This window comes from Oncorhynchus gorbuscha, unplaced genomic scaffold (assembly GCF_021184085.1).
Source record: "Oncorhynchus gorbuscha isolate QuinsamMale2020 ecotype Even-year unplaced genomic scaffold, OgorEven_v1.0 Un_scaffold_2627, whole genome shotgun sequence".
NCBI lineage: Eukaryota > Metazoa > Chordata > Actinopteri > Salmoniformes > Salmonidae > Oncorhynchus > Oncorhynchus gorbuscha.
Window position 1 is genome coordinate 40,001 of NW_025747084.1, and position 15,679 is coordinate 55,679.

Here is a 15,679-nt window from a genome sequence, read left to right on the forward strand (position 1 = left end):
TCACTGGGCAGCTCACACACACACTGGGCTCTCACTGGGCAGCTCACACACACACTGGGCTCTCACTGGGCAGCTCACACACTGTATGTGTTTTATGCACACACTGGGCAGCTCACACACACACTGGGCAGCTCACACACACACTGGGCAGCTCACACACACACTGGGCTCTCACTGGGCAGCTCACACACACACTGGGCTCTCACTGGGCAGCTCACACACACACTGGGCTCTCACTGGGCAGCTCACACACACACTGGGCAGCTCACTGGGCAGCTCACACACACACTGGGCTCTCACTGGGCAGCTCACACACACACTGGGCTCACACTGGGCAGCTCACACACACACTGGGCTCTCACTGGGCAGCTCACACACACACTGGGCTCTCACTGGGCAGCTCACACACACACTGGGCTCTCACTGGGCAGCTCACACACTGTATGTGTTTTATGCACACACTGGGCAGCTCACACACACACTGGGCAGCTCACACACACACTGGGCTCTCACTGGGCTCTCACTGGGCAGCTCACACACACACTGGGCTCTCACTGGGCAGCTCACACACACACTGGGCTCTCACTGGGCAGCTCACACACACACACTGGGCTCTCACTGGGCAGCTCACACACACACTGGGCTCTCACTGGGCAGCTCACACACACACTGGGCTCTCACTGGGCAGCTCACACACACACACACTGGGCAGCTCACACACACACTGGGCTCTCACTGTGCAGCTCACACACACACTGGACTCTCACTGGGCAGCTCACACACACACTGGGCTCTCACTGGACAGCTCACACACACACACACACACTGGGCAGCTCACACACACACTGGGCTCTCACTGGGCAGCTCACACACACACTGGGCTCTCACTGGGCAGCTCACACACACACTGGGCTCTCACTGGGCAGCTCACACACACACTGGGCTCTCACTGGGCAGCTCACACACACACTGGGCTCTCACTGGGCAGCTCACACACACACTGGGCTCTCACTGGGCAGCTCACACACACACTGGGCTCTCACTGGGCAGCTCACACACACACTGGGCTCTCACTGGGCAGCTCACACACACACTGGGCAGCTCACACACACACTGGGCTCTCACTGGGCAGCTCACACACACACTGGGCTCACACTGGGCAGCTCACACACACACTGGGCTCACACTGGGCAGCTCACACACACACTGGGCACTCACTGGGCAGCTCACACACACACTGGGCTCTCACTGGGCAGCTCACACACACACTGGGCTCTCACTGGGCAGCTCACACACACACTGGGCTCTCACTGGGCAGCTCACACACACACTGGGCTCTCACTGGGCAGCTCACACACACACTGGGCTCTCACTGGGCAGCTCACACACACACTGGGCAGCTCACACACTGTATGTGTTTTATGCACACACTGGGCAGCTCACACACACACTGGGCAGCTCACACACACACTGGGCAGCTCACACACACACTGGGCTCTCACTGGGCAGCTCACACACACACTGGGCTCTCACTGGGCAGCTCACACACACACTGGGCTCTCACTGGGCAGCTCACACACACACTGGGCAGCTCACTGGGCAGCTCACACACACACTGGGCTCTCACTGGGCAGCTCACACACACACTGGGCTCACACTGGGCAGCTCACACACACACTGGGCTCTCACTGGGCAGCTCACACACACACTGGGCTCTCACTGGGCAGCTCACACACACACTGGGCTCTCACTGGGCAGCTCACACACACACTGGGCTCTCACTGGGCAGCTCACACACACACTGGGCTCTCACTGGGCAGCTCACACACACACTGGGCTCTCACTGGGCAGCTCACACACTGTATGTGTTTTATGCACACACTGGGCAGCTCACACACACACACTGGGCTCTCACTGGGCAGCTCACACACACACTGGGCTCTCACTGGGCAGCTCACACACACACTGGGCTCTCACTGGGCAGCTCACACACACACTGGGCAGCTCACTGGGCAGCTCACACACACACTGGGCTCTCACTGGGCAGCTCACACACACTGGGCTCTCACTGGGCAGCTCAGACACACACTGGGCTCTCACTGGGCAGCTCACACACACACTGGGCTCTCACTGGGCAGCTCACACACACACTGGGCTCTCACTGGGCAGCTCACACACACACTGGGCTCTCACTGGGCAGCTCACACACACACACTGGGCTCTCACTGGGCAGCTCACACACACACTGGGCTCTCACTGGGCAGCTCACACACACACTGGGCTCTCACTGGGCAGCTCACACACACACTGGGCTCTCACTGGGCAGCTCACACACACACTGGGCTCTCACTGGGCAGCTCACACACACACTGGGCTCTCACTGGGCAGCTCACACACACACTGGGCTCTCACTGGGCAGCTCACACACACACTGGGCTCTCACTGGGCAGCTCACACACACACTGGGCTCTCACTGGGCAGCTCACACACACACTGGGCTCTCACTGGGCAGCTCACACACACACTGGGCTCTCACTGGGCAGCTCACACACACACTGGGCTCTCACTGGGCAGCTCACACACACACTGGGCTCTCACTGGGCAGCTCACACACACACTGGGCTCACTGGGCAGCTCACACACACACTGGGCTCTCACTGGGCAGCTCACACACACACTGGGCTCTCACTGGGCAGCTCACACACACACTGGGCTCTCACTGGGCAGCTCACACACACACTGGGCTCTCACTGGGCAGCTCACACACACACTGGGCTCTCACTGGGCAGCTCACACACACACTGGGCTCTCACTGGGCAGCTCACACACACACACACTGGGCAGCTCACACACACACTGGGCTCTCACTGGGCAGCTCACACACACTGGACTCTCACTGGGCAGCTCACACACACACTGGGCTCTCACTGGGCAGCTCACACACACACTGGGCTCTCACTGGGCAGCTCACACACACACTGGGCTCTCACTGGGCAGCTCACACACACACTGGGCTCTCACTGGGCAGCTCACACACACACACACTGGGCAGCTCACACACACACTGGGCTCTCACTGTGCAGCTCACACACACACTGGACTCTCACTGGGCAGCTCACACACACACTGGGCTCTCACTGGACAGCTCATACACACACACACTGGGCAGCTCACACACACACTGGGCTCTCACTGGGCAGCTCACACACACACTGGGCTCTCACTGGACAGCTCACACACACACACACTGGGCAGCTCACACACACACTGGGCTCTCACTGGGCAGCTCACACACACACTGGGCTCTCACCGGGCAGCTCACACACACACTGGGCTCTCACTGGGCAGCTCACACACACACTGGGCTCTCACTGGGCAGCTCACACACACACTGGGCTCTCACTGGGCAGCTCACACACACACTGGGCTCTCACTGGGCAGCTCACACACACACTGGGCTCTCACTGGGCAGCTCACACACACACTGGGCAGCTCACACACACACTGGGCTCTCACTGGGCAGCTCACACACACACTGGCTCACACTGGGCAGCTCACACACACACTGGGCTCACACTGGGCAGCTCACACACACACTGGGCACTCACTGGGCAGCTCACACACACACTGGGCTCTCACTGGGCAGCTCACACACACACTGGGCTCTCACTGGGCAGCTCACACACACACTGGGCTCTCACTGGGCAGCTCACACACACACTGGGCTCTCACTGGGCAGCTCACACACACACTGGGCTCTCACTGGGCAGCTCACACACACACTGGGCTCTCACTGGGCAGCTCACACACTGTATGTGTTTTATGCACACACTGGGCAGCTCACACACACACTGGGCAGCTCACACACACACTGGGCAGCTCACACACACACTGGGCTCTCACTGGGCAGCTCACACACACACTGGGCTCTCACTGGGCAGCTCACACACACACTGGGCTCTCACTGGGCAGCTCACACACACACTGGGCAGCTCACTGGGCAGCTCACACACACACTGGGCTCTCACTGGGCAGCTCACACACACACTGGGCTCACACTGGGCAGCTCACACACACACTGGGCTCTCACTGGGCAGCTCACACACACACTGGGCTCTCACTGGGCAGCTCACACACACTGGGCTCTCACTGGGCAGCTCACACACTGTATGTGTTTTATGCACACACTGGGCAGCTCACACACACACTGGGCAGCTCACACACACACTGGGCAGCTCACACACACACTGGGCTCTCACTGGGCTCTCACTGGGCAGCTCACACACACACTGGGCTCTCACTGGGCAGCTCACACACACACTGGGCTCTCACTGGGCAGCTCACACACACACACTGGGCTCTCACTGGGCAGCTCACACACACACTGGGCTCTCACTGGGCAGCTCACACACACACTGGGCTCTCACTGGGCAGCTCACACACACACACACTGGGCAGCTCACACACACACTGGGCTCTCACTGTGCAGCTCACACACACACTGGACTCTCACTGGGCAGCTCACACACACACTGGGCTCTCACTGGACAGCTCACACACACACACACACACACTGGGCAGCTCACACACACACTGGGCTCTCACTGGGCAGCTCACACACACACTGGGCTCTCACTGGGCAGCTCACACACACACTGGGCTCTCACTGGGCAGCTCACACACACACTGGGCTCTCACTGGGCAGCTCACACACACACTGGGCTCTCACTGGGCAGCTCACACACACACTGGGCTCTCACTGGGCAGCTCACACACACACTGGGCTCTCACTGGGCAGCTCACACACACACTGGGCTCTCACTGGGCAGCTCACACACACACTGGGCAGCTCACACACACACTGGGCTCTCACTGGGCAGCTCACACACACACTGGGCTCACACTGGGCAGCTCACACACACACTGGGCTCACACTGGGCAGCTCACACACACACTGGGCACTCACTGGGCAGCTCACACACACACTGGGCTCTCACTGGGCAGCTCACACACTGTATGTGTTTTATGCACACACTGGGCAGCTCACACACACACTGGGCAGCTCACACACACACTGGGCAGCTCACACACACACTGGGCTCTCACTGGGCTCTCACTGGGCAGCTCACACACACACTGGGCTCTCACTGGGCAGCTCACACACACACTGGGCTCTCACTGGGCAGCTCACACACACACACTGGGCTCTCACTGGGCAGCTCACACACACACTGGGCTCTCACTGGGCAGCTCACACACACACTGGGCTCTCACTGGGCAGCTCACACACACACACACTGGGCAGCTCACACACACACTGGGCTCTCACTGTGCAGCTCACACACACACTGGACTCTCACTGGGCAGCTCACACACACACTGGGCTCTCACTGGACAGCTCACACACACACACACACACTGGGCAGCTCACACACACACTGGGCTCTCACTGGGCAGCTCACACACACACTGGGCTCTCACTGGGCAGCTCACACACACACTGGGCTCTCACTGGGCAGCTCACACACACACTGGGCTCTCACTGGGCAGCTCACACACACACTGGGCTCTCACTGGGCAGCTCACACACACACTGGGCTCTCACTGGGCAGCTCACACACACACTGGGCTCTCACTGGGCAGCTCACACACACACTGGGCTCTCACTGGGCAGCTCACACACACACTGGGCAGCTCACACACACACTGGGCTCTCACTGGGCAGCTCACACACACACTGGGCTCACACTGGGCAGCTCACACACACACTGGGCTCACACTGGGCAGCTCACACACACACTGGGCACTCACTGGGCAGCTCACACACACACTGGGCTCTCACTGGGCAGCTCACACACACACTGGGCTCTCACTGGGCAGCTCACACACACACTGGGCTCTCACTGGGCAGCTCACACACACACTGGGCTCTCACTGGGCAGCTCACACACACACTGGGCTCTCACTGGGCAGCTCACACACACACTGGGCAGCTCACACACTGTATGTGTTTTATGCACACACTGGGCAGCTCACACACACACTGGGCAGCTCACACACACTGGGCAGCTCACACACACACTGGGCTCTCACTGGGCAGCTCACACACACACTGGGCTCTCACTGGGCAGCTCACACACACTGGGCTCTCACTGGGCAGCTCACACACACACTGGGCAGCTCACTGGGCAGCTCACACACACACTGGGCTCTCACTGGGCAGCTCACACACACACTGGGCTCACACTGGGCAGCTCACACACACACTGGGCTCTCACTGGGCAGCTCACACACACACTGGGCTCTCACTGGGCAGCTCACACACACACTGGGCTCTCACTGGGCAGCTCACACACACACTGGGCTCTCACTGGGCAGCTCACACACACACTGGGCTCTCACTGGGCAGCTCACACACACACTGGGCTCTCACTGGGCAGCTCACACACTGTATGTGTTTTATGCACACACTGGGCAGCTCACACACACACTGGGCAGCTCACACACACACTGGGCTCTCACTGGGCAGCTCACACACACACTGGGCTCTCACTGGGCAGCTCACACACACTGGGCTCTCACTGGGCAGCTCACACACACACTGGGCAGCTCACTGGGCAGCTCACACACACTGGGCTCTCACTGGGCAGCTCACACACACACTGGGCAGCTCACTGGGCAGCTCACACACTGTATGTGTTTTACATTCCCAGAGACACACATCCTCAAACGCTGTATGAACATGTTGATTCTACACACATTTGATACATGTGTTTTAGATCAATGCAGTGTAAAAAAGTGTTTTGATTTATGATGAGGCAACAGGAGTGGAAGAAATGTTACATACACATAGGGTGCATCTTTTATGAAACCCCTATGGGTTCTGGTCAAAAGTAGCACACTAAATAGGGAATAGGATGCCATTTGGGATTCTGGCACACACTATGCCTTCACAGGGATTAGCCACACATACAGTACATGAACAGAAGTGACATGCACAAACTTGCGTGAACACCCACATACGCTGTACTCTAAATGTAGATCATGTGCAGATATTATACAGTACACGGCAGCACATTCATTCCCTCTCAATGACAACCCTCAGTCACGTGGACAACAAGAGCTTTCCACATTCTCTTCTGAAAGGTTTCTGTGAAACCAGAGATCAAATAGAGCTTCCAACTCACACACACGTGTTACTGTGTGTGTGTGTGTGTGTGTGTGTGTGTGTGTGTGTGTGTGTGTACAAGGGTGCGTGCGTGCATGCATCGGTATCCACAGTATGTGTGTGTGTGTTTGTGCATCTATCTGGGTGAGCATGCATGCGTCTACGTGTATGTGCGTGTATCTATGCGTCCAAGTATGTGTGTGTGTCTCTTCTTGGAAACCAAACATCTCTGAACCCACCCCGGTAAGCGCTGACCTAGAGTCAGCACCAGGGACATGTTCCAGACAAATCCTTTGAGAATGGTGTGGAGGAGGGTTCCCAAATTGATAAACAGGTGGAGAGAGGGAGAAAGAGGAGAGGATGGCAGAGTAAAAGTGTGTGGGAGAGACATCGTAATACAGCAACACTGGAATTCCTCTAGTTGTGACGTTACCTCATGCGGTGTTGTGAAACCTGAGGTGCAGAGTTGGGGTCCTTTCCATTATAATTCCAGGCAATTCTGGGAGTCAAATTCTCTTTAATGCTTGTCAGTGAGCAAAACGTGAAATTGGAATTTGGTTTATTTTCAGAATTGACTGGAATTGAAATGGAATTGACCCCAACCCTGCTGAGGTGTGTTCAGTGTTTTATGCTAATTAGATTCAGGCGATGATTACGCTCCCGCATGCGGGTTTGGGAGTCACAAGAAGTTTTAAATGGAACCCTATTCCCTACATAGTGCACTACTTTTGACCAGGACCCATAGGGAATAGGGTGCCATTTGGGACGTAACCATGGTAGCTCTGTCTGTGTAGATGACCTGATTACAAATGCATGACAAGCGCATGAGACGTTTAGTGTTGTGACAACAGGAATTATCAGTGATGAAGACATGGTATGTGTCAACATGAAGAAAAACATGGCTTGCATGAAGGTTGTCTTAAAGTTGACATAATAATATTATGAGACATTCTATAGCTCTAACGCACATACACAGATACACACAAGCACATACACACACACACACACACCTCCCAGTGACTTCACGTCCCAAATGTGGCTAATCTGGCCCTGATCCCTCTCCCCCAGCCAGTTCTCTGCTGGGCGGCCACACAGACTGGTGGTTTTACAGTCAGTCTGTCTGGATATGACATCTGAATGGCTTCTCTGTGGGCAGAGACTTGGGTCATAGAGAGACGGAAATTCAACCTTAGTAAAACATTAGTTCAACATTGACTCATTCTCTTTGAACCACCGTTCGACTATTTCAGGCCCTTAAGCATAGAGTCAGACCAACGTACAGTATCATCAACATGGAAAGACACGTCCCAGATTCAAAGACAACCACATAGCCCAGAGGTTATTCCATCCTCAAACACGGTTGTCGAGGTACACAGTCAGCACAAGTAGTCATATCCTTCCACCAAGACTGTAATTGGTTGAATGAGGTGAGTGATTGCCTGGCTGTAACAAAAGTTCCCCAGCAGGTCCTCTGCGGATAAGAGTTACCATCACTGGGGTCAGATTGATTTCTAACTGAGCAAGGGTTTAAGGAATGAGGCTACACTACCATCTAGTGGTCGTTGTAAGCAACTACACGACCCTGACACCGGTATGATCCAACAAAATGTGCTGAACAAATTCAGAACGTGACGTCTGTTTCAAAAGGTAATCATACTTGCAAAATATAAATAATTGCGTTATCACTATCATCATTAACGGTGATATTGATGATTAACCTGATTTGGAGGACTCATGTGTACAAGTTATTTTTCAAGGAAATGATCAAATACAAATCCTATATCGTATCATCTCTATCCCTTATTATCGCAGCAAATGGATCAATGCAACAATGTATTCATTTTTATAAATGTTTTATGTATTTGTTTATTTGTATGCATCCAAAGAGTACATGGCTATAGGCTGACAACCAAGAAGGGTGCAATTGCGGCCCGCATTTCTGGGCGTTCCCACACTCAGGACTCCCTAGTGGCGCAACAGTCTGAAACAATGGATCTCAGGGCAAGAGGCGTCACTGTAGTCCTTGGTTCGATTCCAGGCTGCATTACATCCGACCGTGGTTAGGACTCCCATAGGGCGGCGCACAATTGACCCAGCAGCGTCCGGGGTAGGCCGTCATTGTAAATAAGAATTTGTTCTTAACTGACTTGCCTAGTTATATAACATGTGGTCATTCCTGCATCTGCAGGAACCCCTCTTTATAGTTGTACTGTACATTTTTAAACTATGACATGAAGGAGGCGGGGGGGGGCGTTCCAGTACAGAGGGTGATGCACAATAACGTTTGATGCCAATCACCGACAAACCCTACAGAAGAAGGTGGCGACAACGGTAGCTAGCTAGCCGTACACCGATAGACAGTGTCCTTCGACCCCAGCAATGTTTTCATGCAGTTCTGTTAACGGTGAGGGCAGGTGTTGGGCAAGCGGGAGCAAAGGACACTGTTTACCGGTGTCGTCGTCGTGGTTTTCCTGCTCTCCCACCTTGGTTGTTCCCTCAGCTAGTGATCTATCTAGGGTTGCTTGAGAGGCTAATAGATGTTGAGGAAGGAGTAGATTCAGTTGTGAAACATTTAATTACACTGTACTATGCTTTCTTTAATATATTCACAGATGGATCTAATGACCCTAAAAAAGGCAGGACAGGAACAGCTTTTAGAGTTTAACGTGGCAGTGACGAAAAGAGCAACAGGTCATTTATCTGTTTACACAATAGAGATGTCCATACTCTTGGCTGCAGAGTGGGCGGAGGAGGTGAGGATGACAGGGTAGTCATCTAGTCTGACTCCTGTGCAGCACTGATGAGCTTAAATTCATGTGTGTCTCAGAGCAGACAGGGTGTATTGTATGAGGTCTTACAGTGCTTGTACAGGGTGAAACAGACGGGGGTGTTTGTGATGTTCCTCTGGGTACCAGCTCATGTGGGAGTAGAGGGGAATGAGGAGGTGGATGCTATCGCCAAGCAGCCTCTCAAACATCCTAATGTTGAAATGGATTTGTCATTCAGTAAAGCAGAAGCCAAGGGTTTATGAGAACAGTGGTTAAAAACAAATGGCAAGAGTTGTGGAGCAGGAAGGGAAAGGGAGGACACCTGTATAAGAGTTGTGGAGCAGGAAGGGAAAGGGAAGACACCTGTATAAGAGTTGTGGAGCAGGAAGGGAAAGGGAAGACACCTGTATAAGAGTTGTGGAACAGGAAGGGAAAGGGGAGACACCTGTATAAGAGTTGTGGAACAGGAAGGGAAAGGGGAGACACCTGTATAAGAGTTGTGGAACAGGAAGGGAAAGGGGAGACACCTGTATAAGAGTTGTGGAACAGGAAGGGAAAGGGAAGACACCTGTATAAGAGTTGTGGAACAGGAAGGGAAAGGGGAGACACCTGTATAAGAGTTGTGGAACAGGAAGGGAAAGGGGAGACACATGTATAAGAGTTGTGGAACAGGAAGGGAAAGGGAAGACACCTGTATAAGAGTTGTGGAACAGGAAGGGAAAGGGAAGACACCTGTATACGAGTTGTGGAACAGGAAGGGAAAGGGAGGACACCTGTATAAGAGTTGTGGAACAGGAAGGGAAAGGGGAGACACCTGTATAAGAGTTGTGGAACAGGAAGGGAAAGGGAAGACACCTGTATAAGAGTTGTGGAACAGGAAGGGAAAGGGAAGACACCTGTATAAGAGTTGTGGAACAGGAAGGGAAAGGGGAGACACCTGTATAAGAGTTGTGGAACAGGAAGGGAAGGGAAGACACCTGTATAAGAGTTGTGGAACAGGAAGGGAAAGGGAAGACACCTGTATAAGAGTTGTGGAACAGGAAGGGAAAGGGAAGACACCTGTATAAGAGTTGTGGAACAGGAAGGGAAAGGGAAGACACCTGTATAAGAGTTGTGGAACAGGAAGGGAAAGGGAAGACACCTGTATAATATCTAGGAAAATGTGGGGGCAGGGAGGTCCTCAGGCAGAGGGGGCAGGGAGGTCCTCAGGCAGAGGGGGCAGGGAGGTCCTCAGGCAGAGGGGAAGGGAGGAAAGTGTAATCACAAGGCTGAGACTGGGAAACACAAGGCTCAACAGGACATTGAAATTGGTAGGAAAACAACCGACTGGGTGATGTCATCACTGTCAGGAGGAGATGGAGACAGTGGAACATGTTCCATTTCAGTGCAAGCAATATGGGAGGGAAAGGGGGAGATTATTGTTAGATTTAAGGAGTAATGTTGTTTTTTCACCATTATTTAACCAGGTAGGCAAGTTGAGAACAAGTTCTCATTTACAATTGAGACCTGGCCAAGATAAAGCAAAGCAGTTCGAAACATACAACGACACAGAGTTACACATGGAGTAAAACAAACATACAGTCAATAATACAGTATAAACAAGTCTATATACAATGTGAGCAAATGAGGTGAGATAAGGGAGGTAAAGGCAAAAAAGGCCATGGTGGCAAAGTAAACACAATATAGCAAGTAAACACTGGAATGGTAGTTTTGCAATGGAAGAATGTGCAAAGTAGAAATAAAAATAATGGGGTGCAAAATAAATAAACAAATTAAAGAGCCAATATTAAGTGAACTGCTGGGAAAATCTTCAGCGGCTGTAGTATTTAATGATGTATTACGCTTCCTTAGGGAGATGAGAATCATGGGTAGGATTTAGACCTTCCTGTCTCTGGTTAACACTCCAGTCCAATTGGTGGCGGTAATGCGCCTTAAATAGTCCAATGAAGAAGAAGAAAACGAAAGTAGTTATTTCTCAGGACAACCAACGCCCTAGGTAAAAAATCTATAGTTTGGTAAATGAAGTATATTCTATTGAAAATCTGTTTGTTTGGGGGTCGGGGGTGGAATATGATACTTGTTTCTTAGTTTGTAAGGTGTATGTGATGAATGAATGTTGTTTTAATGGACGGCAATGGTCTGAAGAGAAAGTTCTTTTTATAGGGGTGTATAGTGCACACCCAAGCAGTAGTGCACACTGTAGCAAACCACAGCAAAACGTTATGCAACAAAGATGATAGTTTCTTAGTAGGCTACTATTTTAGTGTAGGCTAAATAGTTTAGGCATTACAACAATAATCCACATCTTAAAATGCTTGTTCATTTTCACAGATGTTGAATCCTGGGGCAGTAGAGCACAGCATGGGTTGGAAACTCTTCTGCTGTGTTTTTACATTGATGGTTGGCCTTCTTGGTACGCTTTTCCTAAATGAATCATTTTAGATACACTATTTTCTTTTTGTGTTAACTGGCCTCTTGATCAACATCATTGAGCGTGTTCACTGTATTAGCCTAATGTTAAATATGTTGAGGATTTAGTTTGGATACAAATATGTAAACATTATAATCCTTGTATTTATTTTCCTTCCCGACCATTTCCACAGAATGCCCCTCGATTGCCAATGGTATCATTCTTAAAACTGTGAATTTGAAGCACTCTGTCACTCTCCCTTGCAATGCAACCTGTGACATTGGCATCGTTTGGAGGATTGTGGATGGCCAGGACGTTGCCAAGATTGACCAAGGAAAATTAATTGAAGGAAAGCGCTTTGAGAAGAGGGTGGAAATCAACAAAGACCTCTCTCTCACAATCAGCTCTGCGGTGTACAATGACAAGGGCTCATATGAGTGTGTCTGTGATAAACGGAATGTTGCAGATGTGAAGCTAGATGTTCTGGGTAAGATGTTGCAGATGTGAAGCAATATTGTAATATTCAACTCATGTCCATTTATCCTTCATTCCCTCATCCTCCACTCCTCTCCTTTTGGCTTTCACACTACGCTAACTTTAACCCCCCCAGCACCTTCTCTCTGACCTTAACCCCCAGCACCTTCTCTTTGACCTTAACCCACCAGCACCTTCTCTCTGACCTTAACCCCCAGCACCTTCTCTCTAACCTTAACCCCCAGGCACCTTCTCTCTAAACTTAACCCCAGGCACCTTCTCTCTGACCTTAACCCACCAGCACCTTCTCTCTGACCTTAACCCCCAGCACCTTCTCTCTAACCTTAACCCCCAGGCACCTTCTCTCTAAACTTAACCCCCAGGCACCTTCTCTCTGACCTTCATCCCCCAGCACCTTCTCTCTAACCTTAACCCCAGCACCTTCTCTCTAACCTTAACCCCCAGCACCTTCTCTCTCACCTTAACCCCCAGCACCTTCTCTCTAACCTTAACCCCCAGGCACCTTCTCTCTAACCTTAACCCCCAGGCACCTTCTCTCTAACCTTAACCCCCAGCACCTTCTCTCTAACCTTAACCCCCCAGCACCTTCTCTCTAATACTTAACCCCCCAGCACCTTCTCTAACCTTAACCCCCAGCACCTTCTCTCTAACCTTAACCCCCAGCACCTTCTCTCTAACCTTAACCCCCAGCACCTTCTCTCTAACCTTAACCCCCAGCACCTTCTCTCTAACCTTAACCCCCAGCACCTTCTCTCTGACCTTAAACCCCCAGCATCTTCTCTCTGACCTTAAACCCCCAGCATCTTCTCTCTGACCTTAACCCCCAGCACCTTCTCTCTAACATTAATCCTCCAGAACCTTATCTCTGACCTTAACCCCCTGCACCTTCCCCTTCACTTTAACCCCCAGCACCTTCTCTCTAACCTTAACCCCCAGCAACTTCCCCCTTCACTTTAACCCCCAGCACCTTCTCTCTAACCTTAACCCCCCAGCACCTTCCCCATTCACTTTAATTGTCATACATTCCATGTAGACCTATATCTAATTCAATTACTTTCACAATGGCACACCATTCAAGGCCCACCCCTCTTCTCCCTCCTCATCTAACAGTCCCGACAGAAATATCAGCTCACGTCGGAGATAATGTCACACTTCACTGCTATGGCTCAACCAATAAGCAGGCAACCGATGGTGAGATTTATGTCCAGTGGGAGAAAGATGGACAGACTGTGCTGAAGATTGACCCGACCAATACTACCTTGGCCCTGGATTCATTGACAGGACATCAGTGACCAGGGATGGTTACGGAGAGGGTGAGCTGTCCCTCACTTTCACCGGTGTACGCTCGTCTGACCAGGGGACCTACCTGTGCTTCTTCAACCAGGATAGTAAGCCAGGATATCCACATGGAGTCACTCTCACTGTTAACGGTGGGATGTCTATTGAATTATTTTCTCACTTAAGTATTGTATTTAATATTCACTTTTTAACGTATAGACATTGTTCTTTGTCTTATTATTATCATAATAGTAGATGTAGTGTTAGTGTAATATTTAAAGAGAATAGTATTTAGTCATGGCAGTCTTGCTGTTTTCTATTGTTGTCTTCGCTAGTTGAGATTATAAACTGGGTGGTTCGAGCCCTGAATGCTGATAGGCTGATATACCACGGCTGTCAGCCAAAGACCACACCCCCTCAGGCCTTATTGCTTCAGTATAATATTGTTGTCATTTCCCTTATCTTTGCTGCACTAACACTACTATTTTCTATCTTTCTCTAGAAAAGCGATCGGAGCCTGCAATGATTGATAGAGAAAGGAGTAGGGTACCAGTGATAGGAATAAATATTCTACTTCTGTTAATCATTTGTGTGCTCGTGTTACTGGCGATTCACAAGAGAAAAAGGAGACAGCCAACAGTGGGCTTCACAGTCACGGGAAAAGAGGACACCACGATGATCAACACAGCATCACCAGCACATCTGTCCATTGAGGATCTTCCTGTTCCAGTTCAGGACAGCCAACCGTTGTCAGAAGTTCAAAGAATCCAGAATTGTTGTGATGATCATCTTGATGAGGCCACGTGTCCTGAGGGATGGATGAACGCACAGAGGAAGAGGAGGAGCTCCATCTCCCAGTAGCTGAAAGTGGGACACTGCTAGAGCAGGAGAAGAGTAGCACAGGGAGTTGAGTTATGTATGAAAGTAGTATGTTCTGGTTGCCAACTTCTTTGTTGTCGTGAAATGTTGGATGAAATGTTCTATGTTCACTGAAGTGGATGTGGATGTCTTCCTATCATAGTTTACTATATGAATCGGTAGCCAATGACTGTAGCTTGATTGCCTTGAATCAAATGATACAGGGTTTATTTTATCTAGGGCCCAGTCTTTGCTGATGTTCTGCCTAGTCTTCCAGTTTAAAGCTAGTGATTTTAAACCAGCATAAGCATTTTATTGGGGGGTGAGAGGTATAAAGGAGGATCCTTTGAGTGTGTGAATATGAAAGGGAAGCTGGTAAGGTATAAAGGAGGAATCATTCATCTCTCTGGTGGTGGTGCTACTGATATTGTAACTGGAAGGTTTACTAGTCAAGATCAATGTCACATTTAATCTGGCCTTGCTTGATATCAAAGGGGATATCACGGTACGTGTAATAGACAATATCCCCACAAGAGGGCAGACGTACACCATAATTTTAAAGTAAACTATGATTATTTTTGGGTCAGTGATACACTTGAGACGTCCCTACCCTAAATCCTAACCTTAATCCACAAGCAATACTTTAATCCTTACATTAACTATTTTACATTTCAACTTCTGTGGGGTAGGCACGTCCCAAGG

At 51.1% G+C, this 15,679-nt stretch overlaps 1 long non-coding RNA gene across 1 annotated transcript; it reads left to right on the forward strand.

Moving 5' to 3' along the window:
* The first annotated feature begins 11,855 nt into the window (after positions 1-11,855).
* LOC124026134 lies at positions 11,856-15,679 on the forward strand. The gene is made up of 5 exons (XR_006837264.1): positions 11,856-11,932; positions 12,268-12,349; positions 12,540-12,833; positions 13,952-14,271; positions 14,622-15,679. It is a non-coding gene; the product is annotated as an uncharacterized LOC124026134 (long non-coding RNA).